The sequence below is a fragment of the Bombus fervidus genome, chromosome 1, assembly GCF_041682495.2.
Source record: "Bombus fervidus isolate BK054 chromosome 1, iyBomFerv1, whole genome shotgun sequence".
NCBI classification, from domain to species: Eukaryota; Metazoa; Arthropoda; class Insecta; order Hymenoptera; family Apidae; genus Bombus; species Bombus fervidus.
In genome coordinates, this window is record NC_091517.1 from 13,558,759 (window position 1) to 13,576,395 (window position 17,637).

At 36.0% G+C, this 17,637-nt stretch overlaps 1 protein-coding gene across 1 annotated transcript in view; it reads left to right on the plus strand.

Annotated features, from left to right (window-relative positions):
- Positions 1–17,637, plus strand: part of Hwt (SH2 domain-containing adapter heavyweight) — a 251,558-nt gene that overhangs the window by 97,926 nt on the left and 135,995 nt on the right. The window lies entirely within an intron of this gene.

Sequence of the window (17,637 nt, forward strand, 5' to 3'; positions counted from 1 at the left end):
GAGCACGTCCTGTTCCCCTTTGTCACCCGTATTGGAAGAAATATGCATGGAACCACGCATAGTTTCCCTTTTCGTCACGATACGCTGACTCTTTTTTTCCCCCTTTCTTTTCGAAACTGTCAATGCCACCGTAGCTTCGATATTTGGCAAATAATTTATCGTGAACTTGTACGTTTCTGACGTTGTATGTTTCTTTTACGTAGAAAATTTAATATAGAAATTAGATATTAAGCTTACTATGGACAAACAGTATAGGACAAACGAATATATAATTATAAAATTTCAAAACATACAGCTATTATTAAGGAAGACGTGCTGTTTTTAAATCAGTTTGTTATATTGATAGGATATATTATTATCTTTCACGTATTGGAGTCAAAGTCCTGTGCTATGTTTATAGATTATTATTTACTATCATTTTTTATCCTGACTATAGGAAACGACTGGTAATTCTTATCTTTTTATTACTATCACAATCACAACTACTACCACAAATTAATGTAATATCCGAAGAAATTGATAATAAATAATATTAATACATGGGCGATCCTTCCATAGGATAAACATGAAAAGTCAAATTCGATAGAAAATGATAGAATACTCGATAGAAATACTTGGCCATGTCGTTGACCTCGTGTTAAGTGTTACCTTCGCAGACATCGCGTAAGCTTCTTTCCCGCTTACGATAGCGTCAAAACATGCAAAATTATTCGCAGAAAATGTACGCGTAACGCAGCATTCTTCTCCATGGAACGTTCGTCACATACTCGGAATGTCACCACATGCGCTTACGAACAAATTGGTACACGTACAGGTGAAACAGATACAGGTGCAAACAACGTTTGCATGGGAGACAACATTATCATGTACCTGAATACAAAAGGCTCTTTTGTAAAGGCAAGGTGAAATTGCCGTTGAAAAAGCGTGTCGAGTGCTTCTGAACCACGGGCATAGAAAGAGGAGAAAGGAACCGTGTGGAAAGACGGTAATTCTCTGAGAAAGTTTCCGTCTTTCCAGGTCGAGCGGTGGTAATTTGGGAGGGACGAAACTGTTGACCCCGTGTATCACCGCGAATGCGAAACTCGCCAACATTTTGTACCATTGTGCATTTTGTAAACAACAAGAATACTCTGGTATCCTGCAATTCGCTATCCTGGCTACGTGAATCACGTTTTGTATCCTACGTTTTTTCACTTTTCCCTTTTTAGCGGTTAATTCCAGTGTTTTTTTCATTTTTCTTAACTGTTCGCTAATGCGTATGTGTTTTCATTCATTCATGCATAAAATCTATTAGTGAAATTGTTGCAAATATTGTTGTAGATATTTTGTGGGACATGTATATTTATCAATAATTTCTTTCAAATCAAATTTACATATATACTTTATTTCAGGTGTTAGTAGGTTCTTTAGGAAGCTGTTATCGTTACATCTAAGAATAATTAAAATTTACTATTTAATTCATGTTTATTAATTAAATTATGAGTACCTCATTGGTCGTATAGATATTGTTCATTTCTTCAATGATATTTCTCTTCATTTTCTAAGTTTAGAATTTACCAACATCTTTAATTCCGTAGTCATAACAACTTGAAAATAGCTGAAACATTTTGGTATAATTACATGAATTGCATAAGTTACAGGTCTTCTAAAATGCTGCATAAATATGTATATTTTAAATGTCATGTCTCAGTGCTGAAACGTTTAGGGGAAAGTCGCTGACCGTTTAAGGAGTTAAGGTTCGCCAGGTCGGTTTCTGAAAGTATCATTAGCGCGGGCCAAAAATCGCTTTTTCATAAAATACGCGCGTCGTATCTTCCTTACGGGGTTTATCGCGAGAAAATATTCATGTCGCGAGTCTCTCGCGGGGCAACGACCAACGCGAAAGGCTAGTTGCGTCAAACGCGTTTCACACGAGAAATTGCTATTCGCAGCAATTAACTTTGTCCATCTAGTGGAACGACAACCCATCCAATTTCGTGCGTAGACATTTTCTGATTCGATGCCTGGTATTTCGCGTTATTGGCGTGTAACGATATACCTGCTTTTGAACGCCCACGTTCATGAATCTAATTTAGCCGTTAACCTTATTTACAATATGTGTCGATTATGTATTCCGTTTGATTCCATATTTGTTAATAATATTATATGATTGTCTTCTTTTTGAATATATGAAAATGGAACTGTTACAAATCCAAATTGCTTGTTTAAATAACGCGTCAGGCTTAATCGTGAATACTCCATTAGTAAGAACGAGTATAGGAATTTGAAAGAGTATTTCAGGTCACCTAAATTGGAAATTCACACTGGTTAAATGGCTTCAAGTTGTTTACATTCAAGACTAACCTGAACGAAGCTTTAGGGCGTATAATTAGATTAAATTGTTATATGGTTACAGTAAACTGGTGTTCTAATGTTCTACGTTTCTAACGCTTTACTTTTCTAATGTTTTACGTCTTTACTGGAATTTTGGACGTATTGACAAGTTAGTCTGTTAATACACGTCGATAGCATGTAGCGTGTACTAGCGATTTGCTTTCGTACAGTGACACATTGATGTATGTTCACCGGGGTAGTAATTCTGCGAAAATGCATAGTCTTGAAACCATTGTCTGTGTAGTCAACTAATACCATCGGCGGTCATGGTGAGTTATACATATAACCTGACAATTAATTTTCATGTTAAATTAACCCCGATAAACTGACGTAAAATAATTGTGCTAGGCAAATATCTACTGAATAGGTATCTCTAGATTATATTAATAAATTTAATTGCATTAGTATCAAGTTTCATCCTTTTAATTATTTTACTAAACAATTGAATTAAATTAAAATTAAATTATATTAAGGCTCCATTACTCTGAATTAATTTATTTTGTCGCTAATGCATATACATTTATATAAACCTTTTCTTTTTTCTTAACTTACATTCAAGTAGAATATTTTTTAAAGATTTTATATAATACTTTTTATTATTGTTTCAATCAATTCTACAACTCGATGTTGCTAAACAAATATCTTCCAGTAATAAACTCATCAACGCAATTAATCTAACATCTAACTCTTACAATATCTATTTACATCGTTTTCTACGTTCATTCTTCACCTTATTTCTCTTCTTAAACTCGTTCATCATTCTCATTCTCCCGCGTCGTTTCAAACGCACCTTTCAATCATACTCCGCGAGATGTCGCGTCGATCGGGGGCGCGAAGTTGAGCAATCGATTGCGATATATCGCAACAGCCCCGGCGCGGAGGTGTGAAGCGCATGCGCAAAGCCGGCCTCGCCGCGATTGGTCGGCGATGATGTCATGCAGTCTCCCCTAAGTCTCTGATATCATCTGCGGGCTTTTCTGCAGTTCACACCGATCACTCGAGCGGCATAGCCGCGTCTTCGGAGATTTTACACCTGTGCCCGAGATCGTCCACACTGTGTGCGACCGTGGACCGGCTCCAGCCGTGTACCAGCCTCTTCCTGCCTTCCGGTCCCGTCCTCCGCGCGAAAAGGTGAGTCCATTTCTCCAGATGAATCGCGACAATCGTCCACGAGCAAACAACCCCGCGACGTTTCGCTACTCACACGTACACACGACCTGTTTCACGTACATCTTCTCCGGTCTCGCGCGACTGTGTGAGTGTAAACATACGTTTACGTGCTCATGGGCCGCTGTCATCGCTACGCTGTTCTCGTATACCGCTATAAATGTCGTGCTCGATTACTAACTAAGGTTAGGGATCGTTTCTTTTTTCTCTTCTTCTAGAAATATAGATATTTCCGTAATGAACTGGCGGGCAAGTGTAACGGAGGAGAATAGAATATATATATGCGTCTTTGTTAAGCAATGATTGAAGCGGGAAAGTAAGTAAAATAGAACTTAGGTTAGGAAGAATTTGATTGGTTGAGATAGAAATGTGATTTTTGTGTACGATGATATTATGGTTTGTGAGACATGTTTCGAGAATGTTGGAGGTTGTAGGAACACGTGGGCTACTTGCTTGTCGTGAATCACTTGTCTGATTCGTGACACCGGTTTCTTTATAGCGGGTTTTCAACGAGCGACTGTGACTGTTGCATTACATTCTGTATGGTTGTGTTGTGCCTGGTTTGGGTGCAATGGACGGCGATGTTATGAATGTTTCCCGGGTAGATTTGGTATCGGGGGTATTGTTTCGGTGGAATTCACGTGGTAGGTCAGGTTTTTACTCGCGCTGCGGTAATTTCTTCACTCGTGTTATTATTGTTTTCTGTAGCGTGTTATTGAATGTACACATCATTTCAACGATAGGTTACAATGTTTTATGGTGTTTAATAACTGTTCTTCCCGAAAACTACCATGTTGCGTTGCTTTTAGTTTTTCATATTGAGACAAAATCGTTTTGATTAAAGTATGTGTGAGTTACTGTTAGTTACCACATGGTCTTGCAAGTAGTATAGTGCGTCATTAGTCAGACGGTACTTTCACGGTATTTGTTTTCATCAAATTTTTGCTTCGTATTTTAATCTGGAATTTAATAATGTTTAGACTTATATTGTTCATTTTTTAACACAAAATAATAGCTTTTAATAGTATTTACAAAGCATATTAACAAATTTTTAAATGTTAATATTAAATTATGGAATTTCATAAATTTTATATTTTCTCGAAACTTTTAGTTTTCTTAACATAAAGTTAAATATCCATAGACAATATGAGACAATCACTAACTTCAACTGTAGTTAAAAATGATGAAATAGACGTTGGATATTATGTCATCCACTTTAAGACCAAACTTTATGTTGTTCCAAACACACACTCAATCACATTTAAATTATAAAAAATATTTTATAAGATTCAGCCTGACATATTCGTTTGTTTCATGGAAATGATATTTATGTATTTAAACATTTGAATATTTTCTCAATGGAAATTGCAACGAGAGAAAAAAAACATTTATTTCATTGTCAGGGAGATTTTAATGACATGAAAAATCGGATTGTCGCGTTCTCCGAGCAAGTTTCCGACGAAAAATCTCGGTCCCTCCGATTGGAGTGTGGTCGTTTCTATTTACCGTACTTTCCTCTCATTAACGCGGCCTAAAATCTCACGAGGACACTTCTGTCTCTCGTTAACGACGCACCGCTTCTCCTGTTCTCCCTTAAGCTCTCTTATCGGTCGCTAAAAATCGAAACGTGCGTGAATCCGCGATAGAAAGAAGGTCCAACGCGTGCTTTTGTTCTTTGCCTATGTCTTTCTCTAATTTGTGTTGTATTTTCAGTTCTAAATATCATTTACAAGTTATCGTTTTGTAAATCATTGAATATCCAAAATTCTATAATTTCATACATATTTCCAAATATTATGTATATAATTGGTTATTTATTACAATTAATCGAAATACTAACTGTGACTGTCACTGTTAAACTTTCGTGTCTGGTTGTGATTATAATGGTACACATGTAGAACATGTGATATTCTAATGAAATTTTTGCTAATGAATTTTTCAAATAATTCAAAATTTAATTTTATTTCACAAATCTCGAAGCATAGGGTTGAAAGGAAACCAAGTAATCTTCAATAATACGAATAGTACAGTAATCATCATAGCCTGTTCCCACAGATTATTACAAAATTTCAATGAACTTGTATGTTAAATCTAGTTTTCCTAATTGTTCAAAATTAATATTAAATTATTAATTATTATTTTAAAATTTTATTTTTTATTCTTAAATTAATCTTAAAGGAACTCTGTGCTCGATAAAAGATATCCGAGTAACATATTTCACAATTCTTTCGGTAGCCATTGTAGTTTCAACACTTTACTCGAAATTGTATATTTTATTTATATTTATTTCCTGAAGTGCCGATCCAAGTATCGAAGATCGAGCATTTCGACGATTTCATGATTTTCCACGTTCCGATATTCTCTTTCATATCGATGACCTTAAGGCAGCACTTTCAACCACGTTATATATCGTTTCTCAATAGCGATTCAACTATCGCGGTTATGCTATGTTTCCATGTACATATATATTTGGTGACCACACGTATCGCTGGATGATACATATGTACCTCGAATCCCTCGAAACGATCCTATTTCCGTGAAACTTTCTCCATCGGCAATGAAGTCGATGAACGGGCAAAGTTTCGCCTGTAAGAACTGATAACGTTCGCTGCTTCCATTGAAAAGGTGCGCGCGAACATTGTTCGCTCTTGTTGCGTTGAATTAGAAATTTCTATATCGCTGGAATTGTTTCCGCATAACTCAACAATTGAATTTTAAATGCAGAACGTTTGGAGAAGTTGTGCGCAGTAGTTTAAAGTCTTTTTTTAAGTTCCGGATGTTATCTGTGCTTATAGCGCGAAAGTTTAGATTATGATACTGAATGATTTGGATAACGATTTGAATCTTAAAGAATTAGTGTATTATAGGAGAATAGAATATCGCGAAAGTTTGAGAAGAAATTTGTATGTTGGGAAATTGGAATATTTGGCAATGTAGATAATTGAAAATGTAGACATTCGTATTAGTTAGTTTTTTTTAAAAATAGATTTAAATATTCAAGAATTAGGATATTAATAAATATTTATTTCTAAATAATGTTAGTTATAAATAATGTATAATAAATTCAATGACGAATTACGTAGCACGATAAAGCGTTGAAATTTGGAAATTTTCATAATAAGAAATTAGTTTAATAGAAAGTTTTAATTAGGAAATTTGTTCAGTAGGAAGCTAGCGTGTTAAAAGATTCGAATAATAAGAAATTAGTAGATTAGGAAAATATTTAGAAATTGGACAACACGTTATAGTACATTAGGGAATATGGGAAACAAATACAATGGGATATATAATAATATAATACAGGATTATTGGTTGGAATTGAATTTGCTTTTTATAGAAATTAAGATCTTTAAAGTGCTTCTTTGATATTCCTTTTCGTTAAAATTCCAGCAAATAAGTTCCTTTCATTTTTAACTATTCACGTCTCTCAACGAAATTGGCCTCTATAATATTATTTACGATTTCAGGTTGCGCCAGTTACTTTGAAGCAACTTCCGTGAAATTCTAACTTTTACGTTCTCCATTTCGTTCTTTATCGATCGTGTCGGGGAGTCTATAGAATTTAAGTTAGCTACAACAAACGAACTAAAAGCTCCCATTTGAAAATTGATTTCTTTCGCGCTCTCATAATATGATTAGGTAAACAAGTGGTAGTAAATTGGATTCCGCGGACGAATTTATTTAGTAAGTCAGAAGAAATAACCGCAATTTCATTCGTTAAACGATTCCATGAAACGTTTCCTTACGGAGACCGTTTCTATCAATCTGTTTCTTTCGAGCATTAAGAAACTGCACCGTGCTGCAAGATTGGATGGCATATCGTTACTTTTTATGAGATTAATAATATCTTCAAAGGAATGCGTTGTCTACGACGACTGTCCGGACTTCTGTGGAAATCCATCGAGCACATTTCACAAACGCGATATCTTGGAATCGTTTGTGAAACTATTCTTCCTCTTACACTGATACTTTCTTATTCTTAGCGTCGTAAACATAAAGTTTTATGCCTTTATCGAGTAATAAAGTATTCTCTGTCGAAAGTTTAATCGTTGATTTTGCTATAAAGGTAGGAGAAGATCATCGCACCTTCAGGCTACGAATCATAAATTTGGACCCTTCGTTGTTGTTTTCTTCGAAATAAATGTTTCCTTTATGATGCTGGAACGCCCGCTGTCCGTGTTCCAACGTAGGGGATGTTAAAATATATGTTTATTTCTTTTCGCTGGAGTTAAAGATGTCGTGTAAGAGCTTCTGTCGCAAATTCTTACTTGATCTCCCTCTAAAATTATGACGATAAAAAAATTACGAGCATATTGATGGATAACGTCATTTTCATATTTTTACACACTTTCTAGGATAATCTGAAAAATTCGTCTCTTTTCGGTTCGATTATAATACGTGGATTATAATTTGTACATTGAACATTATTTTGTCGCATCGTTTCAACAATGATAGAAATTTCTCAATTTATGTTACATTCTCTCCGTGCGAAATTTCTGTTCTGTATTATTCATATAAATTCTTTTTACGTTAATACCAAAGAATCTTGTTTATTTACGTAACAGGATATTTTATTTCAGCACGGTTTCGATATCGTTGAACCTCTGTATTTCCTACAATTAACGGGTCGCATGAATTTGTTTATTCGGAATAATACACGTGTATCATTTGGTTGTTGAGTCAGTGATGCAGAATATCTGTGAAACGAACGAGAACGAGCGCTGGTACTCCACTGGGACCTTCGATAAAAATTATTCCAATAAGAACACGTCGATCGAGAATCTATTCGTTTACGTTTATCCGCATTTCCTACCGTCTATATATTTCCTCCTGTGAATATCGACAACTAACGTATTTGTGTTACGAACGCTGAAGAGACGCATGAAATAATTTATACAACAAAAACGAACATATTTTCTTTGCCTGTGAAACTTTACATAAAAGATAAAAAGCACAGAGCGCTTCAAACATTTGTTAAACATATACATGTTAGAAACTAAAATGCTAAATAGAACACTTTAAATAAGGCGTTTAATAGATTATTTATTTATATAATTATCAATCTATTAATTCGTACATAGTACCTACAATAGCCACAAAAAGTATTAGCATATGGCCTTATTTTCCAATAAAACATTTTTTGCCAAGTTCTACATTTCATTCTCACAGTATCAAATTTTTATAGCCATATGATAGTATTACCAGACGATACAAATTTTGAAGTTAATTAGTCAGTGCTATGATAAATGTTACAATAAGTATAATAGTATGCCAATTCCTTTTGTAGCTACTGTATGCGCAACATTACACCTTTTCAACCCTCGTCACAGAAATTAACCAAAACACGCACGTCAGCAAATTTCTACGATTAATTTAACTTCATTAAGAAATATCAACCTCTTAATAACGCTTATCCAACAAAATTCGCACGCACTTCTATAAATATCCACGCACGCACATAACTTCTGCAACCCTCTTTAATAGTTGATCAAACGATATCTCGAAGCTTGGCTATCTCACGATGCGTGTAAACAGTTGGTAATCGCCGAGTTAACCCGCATAAAGTAACCGTTGGTACGCGAAGTTACGCCGGTATACGCGTGAATAATACATGCTTGGTCGCGGTGAACGTTGTGTTTTGGCGGCTTTGGATACCGGGAATTCACAGTGGGAATAGCGTAGGTTCACCGGCCGCCGCTTAGAGCAGGCCATGTTTATGGCATCACGCGACCACGAGGGTGAGTAACGGTGGAAGAAAAACGCGCGGAGGAATATACGCGTTTCGTCGTTTGGAACGTGGCTGGTGAGAGGCTCAAGCCTGGTCTCGAATAGGTCCCCTGTGTTTTGGGACTATCCGTTCGAACAAGTTACACCAGAGGAAACTTACGAGATACAAAACGATATAGATACTATAAAAGGGACGCGTGTCTGTCGTTTTCTACTGTTTATTTCTACGGTATCTACTATTTCAGTTGGGGATGTAATATCGGTGTTTAGCTGTATCGGAGAAACAGTCGCACATGTGTTCATATTTTAGTTTACGATGATATTATTTTATGCGATACGATTGCATGGGATCGTGTTAAAGGAGACAGCTTTGAATGGTTTATAGTTTATATTGGATTGTTTCATAAGATCCCATTTTGGGATTAAACAGTAATGAATGTTAAATAAAGCAGAGTTTTTGTGAAAATTTTATGTTAAGTATTGGAAGTATCCAAATGGAAATTTTGGATAAAACTGACGTTGGAGATTGTAATACTCATTATGGAATTTTAATACTTGGTAGAAATATTGTTACGTACTATACGTAATCTTCTTTCGGCTTTGCTTAAATTCATTCCTTAAATTTGTCATTTTTTAAACAGAAGAGCATCAAGCACATTGCCTTTATGGTCATAAAGTAATCCATGACATGAACGATATCTAAAACAATATAATCCACATACTAAATAAATATAAAGCAAAGAGATTAATTTTTTAAAACACAGAAAAATCTCGTTAAGTGCCCGCCGTGTTCTAAGATCGAACGAATCTTTCGTAATTTCGGGAGTTATTTATCGTTCAAGATTATTTTTCATTTCCAATAGGGAAATATAAGAATGCGGGGGGACTATATGAAAAAAGTTACGTACGAAAATATCAGAAGAATATTTTCGACGAGAGGCTCACCCTCGAGAGTGTAGTGGGCCCTTTGCATTTCAAGAATACCAGTTTCGGTATATCCGTCTCCCCCCACGAACCTTTACACGTTTTCCCTTTGCACGCCACCCACTCCTCGCTCCTGGTCTTTTTCTCTTTAATTTCGTTTGCCGTCAAACTTTTGAGCGGCCAAGCTCTTGAAACTTTCTGATAAAAGAACGTAAATACATTGTTCAAAGACAGTAGCTTTTCTATAGGTAAGGTATTAAAAGGTTGTAGACATTATAATAGCATGCACGGCTTGTCTTTTGTATTAAACAAACAGGCGAATCTTTATCTTTATCGAAATTCTAATCGACTTTCCCTGTGGCTCCTTAATGTTAACTTCTTTATGGATGATCTTCGGACGATATGGAGAGAATTGTTATCGAGTAAAAAAAAGAATATTGTATTATGGATATACCGTATGAAGATTTTCTAATAATTAGAAACTTCTATTTTTAAGGGTTTGAATCTTCAAATTCTCAAATATTCAAGATTATGAATTTTCGAATCTTTTTTCGAAGAAATTTTCGGTCATATACGTGGAATATGGGAGTGTATTGTGATATATAAAAGTGTTAGAAGAAAGTACATATCTAAAAATTCGATAAAATGTATCGTAATATGTTAACCTAATAGGCGATAATCAGCATGTTTAGTTTTATCGTTCCTATCCATTTTTTTTAATTAGCTTTGACGGCTGTATCTACTTACATTCGTCTGTGCTGTCGTGTATCGTTCCACTCATGCGGAATCCATTTGTTTACTCTCTTTATTTCTTCTATTCCAGCCAAACGACGAATAATGGTAGAGTGGTTGATTTTCATTTGAAACGCTATTTTTCTTATTGCTTGTCACGGATTATCTTCAGTAATTCTCTTTCCTGGATGTAGTCCTTCTCTTGATTTATCTTCCACGGAAAAATAATTAGCTTTGCATTTCCTGAATATTTATTAAACACTCTCGACAGTTAAATTTATATTTTCTGTAACACTCGGAGCGCAATTTTATCAAGTTTAAACTGGTACAACAAGATGATACTGGTATTCTGATGATTCATAACTTACAATAAAGTTTCAATATTCTTATTATAAATTGGAATAGATATAAATGAACGAATGGAATAGATTCTTATTAATCAGCAGTATTACAAAGAAAGCTAAATTGTCCACGTTTAAGATTAGCCAGTATCTCATAATTTCCGAATAGGAGCGTAAGTTTCATTAATATTCAGAAAATTTCCGCTCTTCTATTCTGATCTTCAACTCACTGTTAGACTCAATTTAACAAGTACACTGGTCGTATACCTCAAATTAAAAATCCACGAGGGAACGTTTCGTACAATCCAAGAAAATAACTACGTATACACGTATCCACGATAATCACCGACATAACAGAATCTCTTATCGATATCAAACGTTCGTTAAATCGAGAATTTATCTGAAACGGTTTCTGTGGTCGGATCGAGGATACACACGTTTCAGGAAATAATTACGCCATTAATGGGGTCGAAAGCGTGGAATAGGACGGATGAGAGAAGACCACGCGTTAAGCGTCATCCATGTATCGTTAGCACGGTCGATTCGATCAGAATCGAGAGGGAGACAGGATGAAAAAAGAAAGCGAGGAAAAGAAGAGACGAGAAAGCGAAGGCGTGTTGGGCAATCAGCAACGCAAACAACTAGGCGCCACGAGTAGGTTTTTCTTCATCGGCCGGTTATCAGCATTATCGTCTTTGTGCTCCCCTTGGATTTTCCCACTCGTCCCAGTGCTCGTCCCGCATTGCGGACTGTTCCAAGGAAGCTTCGAAGATTCGTCAAATCTCGGTAGGAGAGCGTCGAAGGAAGTTCGAGTTGGAAAGATTCCAATCTCAGCTCGATAGATTGTTGCGCATCATCTCCAACATTGTGAGATATCTTTGAAATATTTTAGAAAGAGAACGAGAAGGAACGTTTCTGGGTATTATAAGGAGGTATACGCTCGTGTAAAATCTTCTAATAGATGTTAAATAGATGTTAAAACATCGGCTGATTTTGTAATGATTAATTCAGATTATCAGAGAAACGATCGATCTCAAAATTATATGCTAGTGTAAGATAACGATCGAGAATGCACAGGAAACATTTTGTAAAGTCATTCGCAAGATTTAGTTGAAGTTATAAAAGATAATGAATTAAAGATTAACATCGGGATTACGACATAGAATATGAATTCTTTAGTTATACTTTCAACGAGAGCAGAGCGTAATTTTTGATAAGAGTCGGTTACGGTGAGAGTTGCGTCATCGTTGGTATGATTGCAACGGTTTGAAGTAGCATTCGTGATAGAAAAGTTTACAGAATTACCGTGATTTGATTAATTAATCGATAGACGTAGAGGTTCGCGTCGAAACGCTTTTAGCGTATTGCTCTTGGAAAAGGCACGATCGATGGGATTGCGTTTGAACGGCCCTTCTTTTGATGTGGTTAGATTGGTTACTGGAAAGCGATGAGTAACAATTGCTTCGAGCTACTCCGAATTGATTGTTTCTACGTGTACTGAGACTGTTGGCAGTTAATGAATTGTTGAAACTCCTGGTCTTGGCACCAGTGTATCTTTAAAATTACATTTAAATGAATTAGTGTGATTTAGATTTATATTGAAATTTTGCTAGAAATTTATTGAACGTTGATACGATGATAAACGTAAATATATTTTATGTACGTAAATGTACTAATAAAGATTGAGAATGAATTAAAAAATTCCTGATTTTCATACGTTTATGTCGAATTATCGGAAACTGTTGAAATTGATGCATTGATTTAAATGAATGTATAAATGTTGAGAGGGAAAACATTGCTACGTCTTTGATATTATCTTATATATAATTTGTAATAAACGTATGAACTCAGTTTCTAGGTAAACGTTATACGAAACATAAATGTGGACATTAGTTTGTCTAGTTGATTAAATAGTGCGTGAACGATCGCGCAATCTGTATGAACAGAATTCGATCAAGTGTGGTTAAGGGCAGAAATTAACATGCTCTATTTACGATAGGTAGTGTAACATGACATTTCCCAGAATACATCATCCACGCAGTATCATCGAATTTAACGTGACACGGTAAACAATTTGTTATCGTGTTCCGGTTCCTTCAATCTCGAATTCGTCGCATATGATTGTTCGAAAGATGAAATCTATTTAGAAACTTTTCACCTATTACCTGCAAATGATGCTATGATGATTTATATTCATGTAGAGATTAAAGATTCATAAGGGGGATTGATTATGCATCTTTAATGCGGCGATTCGCATATAAATGCGAAAAAAAAGAAAATGTTGCGCAAAACGTCGATGATGGAACATGTTTCTCTAGTAGATACGGTCGGCGTATGGTCAGACATCGATAAATTCATATCATTGGCATTGATTTCGGATTAAATCGATTTTGCCATCGAGTCGCTATCGAATTTCGTCTAATATTTCGTTCATTTCACATATTTAATTAATAGAACGTTTAATAAAAAATATACCACGTAATTACTTATAATTTTCTTTCTTTTTTTTTTAAAGATTGTTTGATGTATACCTTGACATTTATTCAATATATTATTAGATATTTTATTCTTGACATTTTTATCTACATCTATACGATGATACAACAAACTGCTATAGAATGAATTATTGATTTTCGCGAACACCAGAATGAGTCATAGCGTCAACCGAATGCAATTGCATAAAATAGGTACGAGGGTGTTAGATCGAATTCTTATAGGGGCGCCCATGATCCAGATTGATGTCCCAGCAGGACATTCTTAACGTACCATGTAATTCGGTCCTTTTTCATTTGGAAACAGTTTGAATCGATCATTCGACAATCTTGCATCCGCTCCAGCCCACTCATCTATTTTCTATTTTGATTTCCATTCATCATAGCTGTATCCATAAATCAACTAGAAACATCTATTATTCTTTATTCAATATCAAATATACATCGATAGTTGTTATATTGTAAAGTCTGTACTTCATTTGTTCAACATTCTATACACGTGTAATATGCTTTGAATAGGAAGATCAGCGAAATAACTTTTTCATTTTAGTCGTGTCAAAAGTTTGCTCTCTGTCACAGTATCGCGTATTCCAATAAAAGTCTCAACCGTGGTGTGGTCAATATTAACAATGTCAGCACAAAAATATGAATATTCACGGATATGAAAGAAAAGACCCCTTTCACTCTCGCGGATTGTAATCAAGTTTGCAACCATTTCTTTCCTCTGTTCCCAACCAGTGTAATTACCAGCGAACATATTTCGCATCGTCTGAGCGCGATGTTCTCTCTGGACACGGATTTACGCGCGCGTAAACGTATACCTGACATGGCTGTTACGTCGTCGCATTCCATCTCTCATCGTCGTTTTTCCTAATGAAACGCAAACGCGTACGCGACATCCAGCCGACCGTACTTGTCCCGTAAAATTGTAATTTTATTCTCCCTGTCTCTTTCTCTCTCCTTCTATACTTTGTACACGTCTCTCCACGTTTGTACTTCGTCTTTTGACCTTCCATCCTTCTTTATACTTCATTCTTCGTCTCTCTTTCGCGCGGTTTTGTCTGCCAGCGATTAAAATAATGTACAAGTAACATAAAAATTATTGCAAAATAAAACAGGATGTTTGTGGAACGTTGAGAGAAATGGAGGTGTGCGATTACGTTTAAAAGGCACAGATTGAAAAAGGAGAACAGAAATTCGCAGAGGAAATAGGAAGTTGTTACACAAAGAAAGCCGCGTGTCCATCAGTAACATAATATAACACGAGTCACAAGATCAAAGTGGTTAATTCCACTTTCTTTTTGTAATTTCCCAAGTGCTAGCGCAGAAGCACTTTGATTAAGTCACCCATCTGTCAAATTCATTAACTTCGCAAAAGAAGTAGAACGAATCTAATGAATTATATAAGATAAGCATCAGTGAAAGTGTTTTGACGCTAAAATTTCAATAATGGTAGACATTTTAAAAATTGGGGTTAAGTGCTTTGAGATCGTCTGAAAAATTTCAAAGAGCGTAGTTAACTGACCACTTCGATCCGTAAATGGCCGCTGAGAAAATGTTAATATCCTTCGGTTCCTTAAAAGCAGCTTCGCCACAGCTCGTTTCGCGTTACACGTTCGCGTGTATTCGCTCGTAGAACATGATCTACGAAACGGAAAACGCATCGCAAACACTTTTACCCTCTTTCGGTAGAGTCGACTGTGCGCATACGCGATACCACGAACGTAAGGCAGTGAAATTGATGGCTCAGCCGGAACTTATCTGAACGATCTAACGTTTCAGAAAGTTTCACGGTCGAGGAACTTGCCGTTCCACGGATTTTTTTTATCTCGGATCGCGTAATCGTAGATGTTCGCTTGGAAAGTTTTAATTAAAGTAATATTACACCTGCAATGTGGTATGCGTGGGGCTTCATGGTTTTTCGTAGCCCGCCAGGTGCTTTCTTTTCGTCTGCGTGCTGCTTGAAGCTTGGGAATGGAATAATGATATGGATATCGTATGCAATTTGCAGCAACCAGAAGATTAAGTTTGCATGTGGTTAGGGAAGATGGGATGAATAGATCTTGCGACGAAGCAGTAATATGATAATGTTTTTGTCGAATGTTTAATGGAGATTTCTGAAGTTTTTAAACTGATTGGAAATCCGCGGAATAATTGGAGTACTATAAGTCTGTTTTAGATAATGTATCTAATATGTAATTAGTAAAGTAAGAGACAAAGGGATAGGAATGAAATAAAAAAATTGATCTGAGAATTTTAATGCCATTTTAAATTATATTCATTTATCTGATGATTTCATTATTTTGCTTGTTGTTAAGTTACTTTTATGATATGATGAAATGTCAGAATTTGATATTTTACAGTCATAATTTTCTCTCAATCTTTTAATCCTTGTTTTGTAAGTCCATCTAATTTGTTGCAGAGAAAGTTCCGCTCTAAATTCTCCTAATTAATAACTGCAATATATAATTATTACAAAAGAAAGGAACATCTGTACATTTGTATCTATCCACCTTCGCTCAGCCCAACTTTAACTCCTCATTCATTAACAAACTTCTTACTGCCTTAAAACAAAACGACTACGCTCATCCTACTCGCTGGTAGTTAATTCCGTAATCATTTAACTGAATTGCTCAATTAAGAACTACGAGCGCATAAACGAGCAATGCGTTCGAGCACCCAACGAGACACTGTGTCGCTATTTGCATATCCGGAAGCATGGCACAACGTTCCTCTGGTACGTTTGGAGACGTCGCGTCGGCTTTATGGGGCGCGTTTACGTCCACCGAGGAGTAGCAGTGGTAATTCACGATACCTAGAGGTCTCGTCAAGGGAATAAACCTGATGTCGCCGAAGGCGGTGTAGACACGAGTATAAGGGGCAGCTCAAGGCTAGGGAAAAAGAAAGGACAAGATGGCAAATCTTTTGAAAGAGGAAGAAAGTTAGGAAGGAAGGAAAACGTAGCACGCAGCAAGCTGTACTTATAAATCGTTTAATCGCTGCTTTTCACGGATCAGGAACCTTAAAAAAAACTTACCTGTTCTGTTCCTCCTACGTTTTCGCGTTGCAAAGCACTTTAGGTCGCGCGTTTAGGTCGAGAATACTTGATGCGAGCGAGAGAAACGATTTGAGCTTTCGGTGACGGATTTCACCGATTCGCACGGCCTCGTAGGTTTCTCTTGATACTCGAAAAACCGCCACGACGTTCGTCGTTCTAACCTTGCGGGTTTCCAGGCGAGGAACCAGGAGAGCATAGGCGAAACTTGGTTTGAAAGGAAATCGGGGAAGGCTTAGAATATGAAAGGTGTTTACTCTTTAAAAAAAGTACGTAATGGAAGTGTAAATAGAGAAAATGGTTGGCAAGCTGTCGAGGAAAGGAAATATTTCCTTTGAAAGTTTGGTGAAATACGAGTGATATAATAAAAAGGATCGCTGGAAGCTATATTACAGTACGTATAGTAGCTGCGTACTATTGTATGTATCATAGCATTGTCATACTAATTGATCAGGACTGAGTATATTAAATTTCATATTGTGTAATAGTATTTTCATGTAATCAGAAAAATTTGATACTATAGAATGGAGATGTATGGAATTCGATAAAAAAAAAGAAAACGATAAAGTATTAAAACTTTTCCTCATTTTTAGAACAGATTGAAATACGAGTTACGTGCAACGAGTTCTTCAACTTGTCTCATTTCCAGTTTCGTTGGGTTCCAACTGTCATGGCTTAGACGTAATCTACGACTGGCCTTCTGGTTCCAGCACGTGTTGTTCAAGGTCACACGGTCTTTGAGTAATCCTAAGAGGATCGACGGCGCTGAATTTTGAGCGGTTTCTCTTGAACATTAAATCAAGTGCAATTTTTTCATTCTTGATAA